Source organism: Microcaecilia unicolor, chromosome 1, assembly GCF_901765095.1.
Source record: "Microcaecilia unicolor chromosome 1, aMicUni1.1, whole genome shotgun sequence".
Lineage (NCBI taxonomy): Eukaryota > Metazoa > Chordata > Amphibia > Gymnophiona > Siphonopidae > Microcaecilia > Microcaecilia unicolor.
This window is the reverse complement of record NC_044031.1, coordinates 37246956-37260500: the sequence shown is the minus strand read 5'-3', so window position 1 is coordinate 37260500 and position 13545 is coordinate 37246956.

Sequence of the window (13545 nt, the reverse complement as noted above, 5' to 3'; positions counted from 1 at the left end):
ACCTCGGCTGGCGGGGGTTGGGGTCCCCCACCAGCAAAGGTAGACGACAGCGATGGCGGGAGAGGGTTGGCGGCGGGAGGGGGGTCAAGAGGGTCATCGGCAGGGGGTCCAGGGCCAAATCTATGGGGGCCCAGGCCCCCATGGCCCCACGTAGCTACATCACTGGTGACGTACAATGGCGATTACCACCCGGTTAGCGCCGGGCGCCGGAAATTTTCCAGCATGCGTAGTGGGCGTGCATAAAAAATGAAATTATTGCCACGCGATAGCTGGGTGGTAGTTCCAAATTGGCGCACATTGGGTACATGTAGGCGCCTACGCAGCTTAGTAAAAGGGCCCCTTAATTTGTGAAGGTGTAAGAAAGTGGACAGAATGAGTGATCCACAGAGCCAATGGCCTCCCATCTAATCTGATCTCCGTCTAAGACCTCTAATCTGAAGAAAAATTGTGTTGACTGCCTGAAGTGTGTACACCTAATGTTCCCCACTAGATAAGTTGCCTATACATGGTACATCTTATGAACTCTAGAAAGAAGCTCTCTTAGGTACAATGCTACACCGGGCGTTAACAGTAAATTTGCCCTGACTTGGGAGCAAGGTTTATTCCTGTCACAGTATGCGCAAAACTAACCCACTTGGAGAAATTGCCCCCGAGATAAACCCTAGTGGTGAAGAATCCCAGACCAGTAGGGTCTATACTACCTAGGCAGCAAAATTCCCTACTGCAACCCTACCAAAAAAGTACCAGAATTTAAGAAAAGCTGGGATAAGCACACAGGATCTTTAGTGACAGTAACGTTAAGAAAGAGCAGAAGGTGAACAAGGTGGTATGCCAATAGGAAAGGATAATTCCACTATTCATGATGTATTGTAAGCCACATTGAGCCTGCAAAGAGGTGGGAAAATGTAGGATAAAAATGCAACAAATAAATAAATAAAAATCATAGACAGAAGGCTTTGAAGTTTCTGTTTCAAACAGCATCATCAGAAGCAGGGAGCTTTAGGAAGAGGTGACACCTGAATTCCACTAGAGGGCAGGAGTGTGTCATGCAGGGAGCAAAAGAGAGACAAGCCTGGAGTGACAGCAAGGAAAAGTGTAATAAACAGGTTGGAAAAGACAGCAGAGAAAAGCATGAGAGAGGAGACAGACATAGTAAGGCAAGGCACAGAGACCAACAGATGATAATAACCATAAAAGACAAAAGAGGAAGAGGGAGAAAAGACAGTCAAGGAGTGGGAAAGGCAGAAAGTGACAGGCAGGGAAGGGAGGGGCAAACAAGCATAGAGCGACAGAGAGGGATAGATAGCATGGAAGATCAAAGGTGTCAGACTTGTGAGATCTTGTACCAAGTAGAGCGCTGCTGAGCCCGGTACTCGGACCAGGTTCTGCTTGGCAGCTGGACAACCCCTGGTTTCACCTGCGCTGACCGCCATTCCCCAGAGGTTGAGCCCCTAGGTGTGGGCGGCCTGCAGGACTTACGGGACAGAGCTGGAAGTGGGGTGATGAATGTATCGGCCAGGTGGGCAGCAGGTCAAGAGAGTAATCCAGGTACAAGCGTCAGTCAGTAGGCAGGCAGCAGGCAAGAGAGTAATCCAGGTACAGGCAAGTTAGTAGGCAGGCGGCAGGCAAGAGAGTAATCCAGGTACAGGCGAAAGTCAGTAAGCAGGCAAGAGAGTAATCCAGGTACAGGCGAAAGTCAGTAGGCAGGCGGCAGGCAGAAGGGTAATCCAGGTACAGGCAAAATCAGCAACGAGGGACCAGTAGATAAGAAGCAGACTACAGAGTTAGAAACACCTACCAAAGTAGAAGCCGAAACAATGAAGCAGAGGAAGGGCTTCCCAGATATAGTGCTGGTGTCTGACGTCAGCAGGCGCCAGCTGGGGAGGAGAGCAGTCATAGGCCAATGGTAGTGAGGGAAAGGACAGCAAGAGGCCGTCAGCGGAGGCCAATCCCTGCGGAGCACGGAGGCGGGGCCACGGCCCAGAGCAGCCTGCAAGATGGAGCGCCGAGGACAGACATTGGCATGTGCACGGCACTGGCGGGAACAGCGGGCAACACCAGCAACATCGGTGTGTGCACTGCGCCGCCAAGAGAAGCGTCGGTCCAGCACAGCGCCGCCAAAGAGAACGTTGGACCTGCTACAGAGGTGAGGAGCGTGACAGTGGGACATGTGGAGGTTAGTTCTTTTTTTTTCTTCATTTATTAGCTTTATTTCTTTGATGCAAAGAAAGGGAAAGGGAAATGGGAGTTGATATATTGCCTTTCTGAGGGTTTTGCAACTACATTCAAAGTGGTTTACATATATTCAGGTACTTATTTTGTATCAGGAGCAATGGAGGGTTAGGTGACTTGCCCAGAGTCACAAGGAGCGGCAGTGGGAATTGAACTCAGTTCCCCAGGATCAAAGTCCACTGCATTGACCACTAAACTACTCCTCCACTCCGGAGGAGTAGCCTAGTGGTTAGTTTCCAAATGAATGATTCAACTACTCCGAACTCACTCCCCCCTTCCCCATACTTAAATCAAAGTTGGGTGAGGTAAAACCCAACACATGTTAATATCTGGAGCCTCAATTCTCAGTATGTCCAGGCTGGAGTCGGGACTCTGTCCAGGTTTGGTAAGTACATAAGAACGTAAGCATCACCATACTTGGACAGAGCGAAAGTCCATCAAGGCCAGTATCCTGTTCCCAACAGTGGCCAAGTCAGGTCCCAAGAACCTGGAAAGACCCTAAAAGAGTAAAACAGAATATATGTGGCTTATCCCAGGAATAAGCAGTGGATTTTCCCAAGTCCATCTTAATAAAGGTTCTCATTTTTTCTCAAACTGCTGAAGCTGTACTCTTGGCAATCAACCATAAATTGTCCAAAGTCCATTCAAAACTCTGGAAGTTTGGCTCTTCAGTTTGTTTCCAACCCTTATCTATAGTCATCTGGGAAAAGACCAAGGGTCCATCGAGCCCAGCATCTTGTCCACGACAGCGGCCAATCCAGGCCAAGGGCACCTGGCAAGCTTCCCAAACGTACAAACATTCTATACATGTTATTCCTGGAATTTTGGATTTTTCCAAGTCCGTTTAGTAGCAGTTTATGGACTTGTCCTTTAGGAAACCGTCCAACCCCTTTTTAAACTCTGCTAAGCTAACCGCCTTCACCACATTTTCCGGCAATGAATTCCAGAGTTTAATTACACATTGGGTGAAGAAAAACTTTCTCCGATTTGTTTTAAATTTACTACACTGTAGTTTAATCGCATGCCCCCTAGTCCTAGTATTTTTGGAAAGCGTGAACAGACGCTTCACATCCACCTGTTCCACTCCACTCTATAAGTACATAAGTACTATAAGTACATAAGTAATGCCACACTGGGAAAAGACCAAGGGTCCATCGAGCCCAGCATCCTGTCCACGACAGCGGCCAATCCAGGCCAAGGGCACCTGGCAAGCTTCCCAAACATACAAACATTCTAAACATGTTATTCCTGGAATTGTGGATTTTTCCCAAGTCCATTTAGTAGCGGTTTATGGACTTGTTCTTTAGGAAACCATCTAACCCCTTTTTAAACTCTGCCAAGCTAGTATTTTTGGACCAGGGGACATGCGATGAAACTACAGTGTAGTAAATTTAAAACAAATCGGAGAAAAATTTTCTTCACCCAACGCATAATTAAACTCTGGAATTCGTTGCCGGAGAACGTGGTGTTTATTTATTTATTTATTTGGATTTTGCTCACACCTTTTTTCAGTAGTAGCTCAAGGTGAGTGACATTCAGGTTCACTAGGTATTTCTCTGTCCCTGAAGCAGGGGCGTAGCTACGGGTGGGCCTGGATGGGCCCAGGCCCACCCAATTTAGCCTCAGGCCCGCCCGCCCACCCACCCAGAGTCCGAGTCAGAGTCCATCCCCGTCCGTCCGTATCTTCGAATCCTCGCCCGCAGCGGTGAACTGGCGGGCAACCGCTATGCTCAAGTAGTAAAAGCAGCAAGCCGGCAGGTTTGAGTTCGTCCTTCGCTTCCCTGCCTTCTCTGTGTCCCGCCCGCCTGAAAGGAAATGACATCACAGGAAGGCGGGACGCAGAGAAGGCAGGGAAGCGAAGGACGAACTCAAACCTGCCGGCTTGCTGCTTTTACTACTTGAGCATAGCGCCTGCCCGCCAGTTCACCGCTGCAACCTCAGGAGTGGAGTGCAAGTGAGCCAGCCCACGGAAGCCATTTGGTAAATTTCTGTTTCCACTCCCCCGCGCAGCTGTCGCGTCGCCGTTCATTCAAAACACAGCAAGCAAACCTGTGAGCTGCTGCATCCACATTGTTGTTCTTTGCCAAGAGATGAGAGATGCTGCGAAGGGGGAGAGAGGGGGGGTGGAAAGAAACAGGATGGATGGGGGAAATTCTGGCCACAGGAGAGGGGGGCAAGACAAAAGAGAGAAGTGACAGGAAGATGTTGGAAGAGGGTGAAGGGTGGGGAGAAGAGAGGGAGCAGATGCTGGGCTAGAAGGGTGGAGGGAGAGAGACATTGGGAAATGTGGAACCATGTGGGAGAGGCCAAGGGAGTGGCAAGGAAATGAACGCGTGGAGGATGGTGATTACAGGGGAAAGAAATATGGTAAGGGGGAATAGATTGAAGATGGAAGGGAATGGATGGCTGGGGAAGTAGAGAGATGGGGAATAGGAGAACTAGTGGGTGAAAAGGAATCTGAGAGGTAACTGAAAAGTAAAACAAAGGAAAAGGGGTTAGACAGGATAAAATTTGGGTGGACAGAGCAGAAAAGGAAAAAAAAAAGAGAGGAAAGAGCTAAAATGGAAAGGTCAATATGTCAGAGGCAAGTGAAGTGAGGGAATGGAACAAGAGAGGAGAAAAAGACAAATGGACAGCAGCTGCTTGAAGGAGAAATAGCAGAAAGATTGGAAAGTTCAAAAGAGAAACTGGATCAACATGATGGAAAAAGAAAATGACCAGACAACAAAGGTAGAAAAGGCATTTTATTTTGAATCTTAAATGAAATATGATAGCTTGAGAAATGTGCATAGTGGATGTCACTTTCCTCATGAGCTAAAGTGTTTCTGTTTATATTTTGAGTTGGGAGGTGCTGGGGGAGAGGTGGAGAATAGGGGGAGGAAGGGGGCGGGGCAGAGAAAATTTTGTGCCCACCCACTTAGGGCTCTGGCCCACCCAAAATTGGCTGTCTGGCTACGCCACTGCCCTGAAGTGCCCACAATCTAATTTTGTACCTGAGGAAATCGAGGGTTAAGTGATTTGCCCAAGATCACAAGAAGTATCAGTGGGATTTCAACCGGCCACCTTGGATATCAAGCCCAGTGCCCTAACCACTAGGCCACTCCTCCACTAGATATTCAGATATCCTATTTTTAACTGAAACTTGGTTAAGAACTGGTGGGAAAGTTTATGTTTGTTCTGTCCCCCGACAGCCTTACACTAGTTTATAGTGTGGCCCTAAAATGTGTTTAATGACTTTACTGTTATTCTCACTTCTTTTTTTTTTTTTTAATTTGCCAGAAGTCTTTATTGCTAGTTCAAACAAGTGGGCAAAACATACAACATGTCACTTACAGCATTATGCAATCTTGGCACATCCAATTGTCAATTACATGCACAAAATAGAAGGGGGCACAAGGTTCAACAAAAATGCCTTCCCCACAATCCAAACTAGCGCAACATTGCTCAATCAAACTTCTTGAGATTTCTGTTTTCCATTTTATTCCCTAAACAACTTGTAACAGGAATGAGTTACCTGTAACCCTAGTCCCCTCCTCCCCCAACCCCACTCTGTCATCAAGGCCCTACAATACTCAGACTGTGCAATGTGAAATAAAAGGTTCCCACATGGCCTTCCCATTTATGTATCTGGTGCCGACGCTTTGCTAAGAGCCGCTCCATTTCACAGATATACCACAGTTTTATTAAGCCACTTCGCCAACGGAGGCACTGAGTTTTGCTTCCAATGCGCAGCCACTATTACACGGGCCGCACTCATCGCACACCTTACCAAAACAGCATTAGCAGGTGCTAGACCCGGAATCTTTTTAGGGAATAAAAATTAAACTGCGTGCCCAAGGCAGAGATAACCCCAGCCTTATCTGTAACCTACAATGTATTGCTCTCCAAAAGGCTCTTCCTTTTACACAAGACTACTACGTGTGGCCCATTGTGCCAGCTTCTCCACATCCTCTCCAACAAATGCCCGACTGCGCTGGGTAAATGTGCCGGACAGTGGCGTACCAAGGTTGGGGCGGTCCGCCCCAGGTGCACGCTGCTGGGGGGTGCCGCAGCGTGCGCCTGCTCCTCCGAGTTCGCTAAACTTCACTCGTTCGCTGCAGCTCCCTCTGCCCCGGAACAGGTTACTTCCTGTTCCGGGGCAGAGGGAGCTGCAGCGAACGAGCGAAGCTAGCGAACTCGGAGCCGACAGGCGCGCTCCGCGGCACCCCCCCCCAACGGCGTCCACCCGTGGGGGTGTCATTTCGCCGGGGGGGGGGAAGGTGTCATTTTGCAGGGGGGGGCGCATCGGCGATCCGCCCCGGGTGTCATCCAGGCTAGGAATGCCACTGGCGCCGGAGTCCAGCAGGTGTTAGGTACCAGCGAAATAGTACTGTAACAGCATTTTCTCCAAGAGGCACATGAAGAGACACCTTCGTCGAGGCCCTTTCCATGGTCCCCCCACTCATCGTCCCTCAGCTCCAGTCCCAGCTCACAGCTCAATTCCTCCTATGAAGGGTATACACTGGAGATTTTGAGCAAATATGCTTATAAAGGCAGCTTATCAAACCTCTCGTGGACCTGGAGTCCACACATAAGTCTTCCAAGAAGGAGTCTTCCCTGGTTACAAGCAAACAAATAGATTTCCCCCTCAGGAAGTGTGAAATCTGGAGATAAGCAAACCTGTCCTGTGCAACACATGGATGCTCCTCTTTCAAAAGAGAAAATGCTTGCAGAGACTCCTTCTCGAACATCTGACCCCAGGTCCCAGTGGCGTACCAAGGGGGGGGGGGCGGTGAGGGCGGTCCGCCCCGGGTGCACGCCGCTGGGGGGGGGTGCCGCGCGCTGGTCAGGAAGTAACCTGTTCCGGAGCAGAGGGAGCATGGAAATGAACGACGCTGACCGGCGCGTGGCACCCCCCAGCGGCGTGCACCCGGGGGGGGGGTTCTTTCGCTGGGGTGGGGGGGTGTCCTTTCGCCGGGGGGTCACGCTGCAGCGGGGGGGGGGGGCGCTGCACCCGGGGGGCGGGGCGCCCCGGGTGTCAGCCCCTCTAGGAACGCCACTGCCAGGTCCTCAGGCCCTCCCTATACCATCTAGTGAACACACCCTGTACATTCCCCGGAGGGAAAAGAGGATTATAGGCTATAGGCGACAAATGAGACAGACTGCTCTCCGGGCATGCAAAAAATGTGTCCCAGTAATAAAAGGTAGTGTAAATCGATGGGCACACCCCTGATCCCAAAGACCTATGCTTTCGGGGAAGCCACACTAACGCCCCCAATGGCCTGGTACCCAATGAGAATCGTTCCAAATGTACCCACAACTTGTGTGGCAATGCATGATACCACTCTATTGCTGCGCGCACCTGAGCCGCCCACTGTTATTCTCACTTCTAAGAATTTTTACTGCTGCAGTCCTCACTGCAAAGATCTATGAGCAATGCATCGTGTGAAATGTAGTCTCACATGTACTGCAACCACCCCTGCTTGTTTGTATAAAGTCTGTCACAAGTGGTCTATTCTCCTGCAAAGACCTCCTCCCTTTCTCAGCCAAACTTGGCTCCTCCTTTGTTTACCTGCTATTATTTCCTGATTATTCTTACTATCTCTGTCCTGATGGGTCAACTATGGTATGACCTTTCCAATCGAGGACTGCCCTCTGTGAACACCCCTGCTACCTGACCTCAGGTTCTGTCCCTATTGGCCTCTTTGCCTCCCCCTCCCTGGGCTTGTGTGGGCTTTTTCTGACCTCCCTGTCTCCTGAGTCACATTCTCTATCTTGCCACCACAGCACTTGTCTTGCTGCACCCCTGAAGAAAACTCAGAGAATTTCTCATAAGATATTGCACACCCAGCACCTCATCCCTGAACTGCTTCCATCTATTTAATCACCCTCCCATCCCTGCAAGCTTCATTTCTTTAGATTTCTACCTCCATCCACCCTTGCAGCTCTCAGAACTATGAAGCCTCTTGCTTTGGGGCATGAACTTCTGAACATCTACTGACTGTGAGTAAACTATCTACATTTATTCAATAAATTAAATTTCAGAAAAAGAAAAGCGAGTTCTGGGTGTGCTGACATGCCGAGGTTACACTTCTTGGATGTTAAAGCCTTAAGAATATTACGCTTTAAGAGACCTTGTCAATGTTTATTAAAATATTTTTAATATTTGTTTTACTGTTGCTACTACAGAAGATCGTAGCGGTTAACAATTAAAACACACACACAAAAAAATGATAAAACAGAAAAAGACATCCATAATTTGATAGGAAAGAACAATCACACAAGAGTAAACACAAACCAAACTAACAGCTATTTGCAAACCAGCTAGCCACGTCTAGGTTAGGCGGATGGGAAGCTGAATGCCTAGAAAACAACTGGGTTTTTAATAAAACTTTGAATCGATAAAAAGACAGTTCTGAACGAAGAACTAGAGGAAGATCATTCCAAAGTTTGGGTACAAGAAAGAAAAAGGCAGTGTGAGGTGTTGACTCATAATGAGTCTGCTTAGGAGAAGGGAGAACCAGACGATTAGAATCAAGTGATTGAAGAGAGCAGGAAGGAGTGTAAGGAATAATAAGAAAGGAAAGATAGGCAGGAGAACCACAGTGCAATGATTTGTGAGTTAAGCACAGAATCTTAAACCAAGACTGATATTTAATTGGCAACCAGTGAAGAGAAGATAAGAGTGGAGAAACAGAATCATATTGTTGTACTTTACAGAGATGCCTCTCCTGAAGAGTGCCGCTTGAGGCCCCCCACCTCAGGTGGCCTAATCTTTGGGCCGCCCCTGTGGATGGGTTTATATTCGGGTATATACAGTAATGCAGACACAACAATCACAACAAGGGCAACGGAAAGAAGAGGGGACAGTAGATGATCTAATAACTTGTACTTTATTAAGCATCCAGGACTCGACATGAGCCGTGTTTTGGCCCACAAGAGGCCTTCCTCAGGAGTCATTTGAAATGGATGTGTATAGATGATAGGTGCAGGTATATTCAAGGGTTAATCCTTGTATTCTGTCTGTGGAAACACGTCAAAAAACGTTCGACATCCTGAGGAAGGCCTCTTGTGGGCCGAAACACAGCTCGTGTCGAGTCCTGGATGCTTAATAAAGTGCAAGTTATTAGATCATCTACTGTCCCCTCTTCTTTCCGTCGCCCTTGTTGTGATTGTTGAGTCTGCACGGCTACAAGGGGTCCTGCTCTTCAAAACCCTACACAAGTCACTGAAGACTTATAAGGCAATTCTACCATACTATGTACCACTAACTTCCAGGAGTCACATAACAAGAGACCTACCTAGGAAAAGGCAGCATTGTAAACATTGCAGTGGGCAGTACATCAATACACCTATTGGGAAAACTAAATAAGCTGTATTAGTACCAATCATTCAATGCCTTTTTCACATATACAGAACACAGATAGACCATCACCAAGTATGGAATAAGTAACCACAAACTAAAAATAGATTTGATTTTTATGTTACATTTGTACCCCGTGCTTTCCCACTCATGGCAGGCTCAATGTGGCTTACATGGGGCAATGGAAGGTTAAGTGACTTGCCCAGAGTTACAAGGAGCTGCCTGTGCCTGAAGTGGGAATTGAACTCAGTTCCTCAGGACCAAAGTCCACCACCCTAACCACTAGGCCACTCCTCTGGGCACTGACCAATATTCCTAACTTTATGTGCTTACCTAGCCGGTTGGCAGTCTGAATATTACTTCTAACCTGCTAGGACAAAGCTCTGCTGCCCAATATCCACCCCCAGCTTGCCCCTAACTTCACCGGTTAGGGAATGGCTGTTTAGAGGCAATACTCAGCAGCATTGTCTGGTTACTCTCAACCAAGTGATTTAAATGGCCAAGAGCCTTTCCTGGCTATTTCAATCACATTGAATGTTGGGCCCCAAATTCTTTTCTCTACCTTTGTTGTCTGGCCATTTAATTTTTCTAATCATGTAGGTCCCAGTACTCTGTATTCTCTTAGCTCTCTTTCCAGGGTCCCTGTTTATTTTAGAAACATGACATGATATGACAGCAGATAAGGGTCATATGGCCCATTCGCAGTAATTCTTCTCTCTCCGCCTGTCTTCTTCACTTCCTCCAGCACATCCATCTCTGATATTGATCTTTATCTTTCCGCTTTTTTTTTCAATTTTCTTCCTCTCTGTCCTTTCAGATTCTTATTATACAGTCTCTTTTTTTTTTTTTTACTGCATCTACCTACAACTTCCCTTGTCTTTCCCTCACCCTGGGCATCCCATTACCTTTCCTCTTATTCCCCAGTCTTTCATTTACTCTTCCATCTCCACCTACCCTGCTATCCAACATCTCCTCTCTTCCCCTTCCATGCAGTGTATTCTGTCATTCCCCTGCTAATCAACATTGCCCCAAATCTCTCTATTTTCCCACTCCAGTACCCCATCTCTTTATTTCTCTCTGTTCTCCCCATCCAGCATTACCCTGTTCTTTGTCTTTCTGTGTCTCTTCTTCCCTATCTAGCATTACTTCATTCTCTCTCTGTGTATCTCTTCTCCCCCTCAAGAATTTCCTCAACTCTTCTCCCTAATCCATCATTACCCTATTTCTTTCTCTCTGTCTCTTTCTTTCTACCCTCCCCTCAATCCAGCATCACCCGCTTTCTCTCTCCCCCCTTCCCTCTTGCAGTCACCCCTGGTCAGCAGCAGGCCAGAGGTGATCAGCGATAAAAGCAACAGGAAGACATGTAGGACGTCAAGCTCCATCTCTGACCATCTTCAAATCTAAGCTAAAAGCCCACCTTTTTGATGCTGCTTTTAACTCCTAACCCTTATTCACTTGTTTAGAACCCTTATTTTATCATCCTCACTTTAATATTCCCTTATCTCTTGTTTGTCCTGTTTGTCTGGCCTAATTAGATTGTAAGTTCTGTGGAGCAGGGACTGTCTCTTCATGTTCAAGTGTACAGCGCTGCGTACGTCTAGTAGCGCTTTAGAAATGATAAGTAGTAGTAGTAGTAGTAGTGGTTTCCTGCATGGGCTGCCACTAGCTCTGCCAGTCACTCCCCTCCAATGCAGGAAGTTTACATCAGAAGGGGCAGAACTAATGGAGGCTCATACAGGAAACTGGTCCCACACGTCTTCACATTGCTTTTAGTGCTGCTGCTGACCTGGGAAGACAATGGGTCCTGCAGCCGTGGCACCAGGAGAGAGGGAAAGGTCACCGTTGGAGCTAGGGAGGCTTATCTCCCCCCCCCCCCCCCAAGCCTCTTATACGGGTTACCTATGGCTGTCAGGTTCTTTTGCTTTAACTGCAGCTGCTGCTACCCTAGGTAACTGCCTAGTCTAGCCTAGTGGTTGGGCTGGCCCTGGTTATTTATTTCAGTATGTCTTTCTTGGATGGAATCATTAGACAGCAACACACAGTTAGCTGACGTTTATTCCATGAGTGGAAGAGCGGCCCAATGGTTAGTGCAGTGGGCTGAGAACCTGGGGAACTGGATTTAACACAGTAACATAGTAAGTGATGGTAGATAAAGACCTGAACAGTCTGCCCAACAATCACACTCGTAATCAATTCATGATTAAATCAACAATGAACGTGATATTACGTTCTTGATGATGGTCTTTCTTTGGTGTTTCTGGACCGTAGAAGTCTACCCAGCCCTGTCAAAGCCCACTCCAGCCTACCCGAATCCGTCATTTGCAGGGCCCAGACCGCAAACGTCTGCCCAACACTGTCCTCAGTTCCAGCTACTGAAGTTGCCATTGAAGCCCTTTCCAGCCCATCCTAAATGAGATTACCATATACAGAACTCAGACCTACAAGTCTGCCTGACACCGGCCTTAGTTCATCATAGCCAGAGTCACCAGGGATTTGATTAATAACCTAACAGCAGTAGCATAGTCAGACCGGTAATTCTGGGTGGGCCCACGGTTACTTTGAGAAAAAAAAACCCACCTTTTCTCCTGCATCTCTCTCCCTCTCCTCCACCCCAGACTTGGTATTTGCCCCTGCCTGTGAAGCGGCAACCTCTCTTCCCCAGTGTACCTCCATATTCGTGGGTAGCAGCAATGCACATCCACTGGCAGCGCTGATCTCTGCAGGCTTCCCTCTGTCTGCCACGTCCTGCCACAGGAAACAGGAAGTGATATCAAGGGTGTGACGTGGCAGAGGGAAGCCTGCAGAGAACAGCACTGCCAGCGGATGTGTGTTGTTGCTGCCGCTCACAAACATGGTGAGGTAGGGAATGAGGGAGTTGCTGGGACACGGATGGATCTGGGGAAGGAAGAGAGGAAGCAAGGGGAGCCATGTGGCCACCCCAGAAGTGTGTTGGGGGGGACCAGACAGGATGGGCCTGGGCCCACCCAGGCCCACCCATAGCTACGCCACTGCCTAATAGACTCCACTAATCCAACTGTCAGTCTATAAAAAGGCAAGTGTTATACACTGCAGTTCTCACAAACAACTTCAAAAAACTTTCAAAAATGAAGGAAAGAAAGCCTCAGAACCCTGTCTACAGCATACTGATCAGCTTCCAGGCTAAAGAGGTAACAGTTTCATTGGTTAAAAATCCTCCTTTACCACCAGCAAAATTTGGTGATTCCCACTACAGCTCCCTGTGACCCTGGGCAGGTCACTTAACCCTTCATTGCTCCGGACACAAAGAAAACTTAGATTGTGAGCCCACTAGGGACAGAGAAAATACCACTAGGGACAGGTGGAATATTAAATCCATGACCCTTTTCTGCTGATATAAAACAGAGCTTCCACGTGAACCTCTGTGAATATTGAAAAGGCGCATCAGGGCACATTTCACGAAACTTGCCCCTGACCCAAAAATATCTAATTACAGCATGACTACTGGAGGAAAGGGGAGAGAAACAGGGCAGGATGAGTTAGGAGTAAAGCAAGAGAGAAGGAAGGTGAAAGAGTGGGAAAAACTGAAACAGAGTTAGAGCAGGGGAATGGTGAGAGCACAGAAGAGTCAGAGGTCACCTCTCTGATCACTTCTCCCACCTCTTGTCAGACTGTGGGGTAAGACCAACCATTCCTAGCCTGTGTATCACACGCAGCTTTCATAGGCCAGACTTGCCTGCAAAACATTTCCTCCTCCTGCCTCTGTGTGCCCATCTGTTGCCCCTCGAAACACCTCTGTCAACCCTCCTACCAGCCACAGCAGTGGCAAGCCGAGAGTGACCAGTGCAGCAGCTTTTTAGATCACGCGGCCAGGATGTTTGAAAATAGCTAACTTCCCAGAATCAGACTCTTCCTTTCAGATTTCTGCTTCCTTCCTGAGAGGATGTAGATTAACTCTAAAGTTTACAAAAGCTTTCCCTGGAGCATCTCACCAG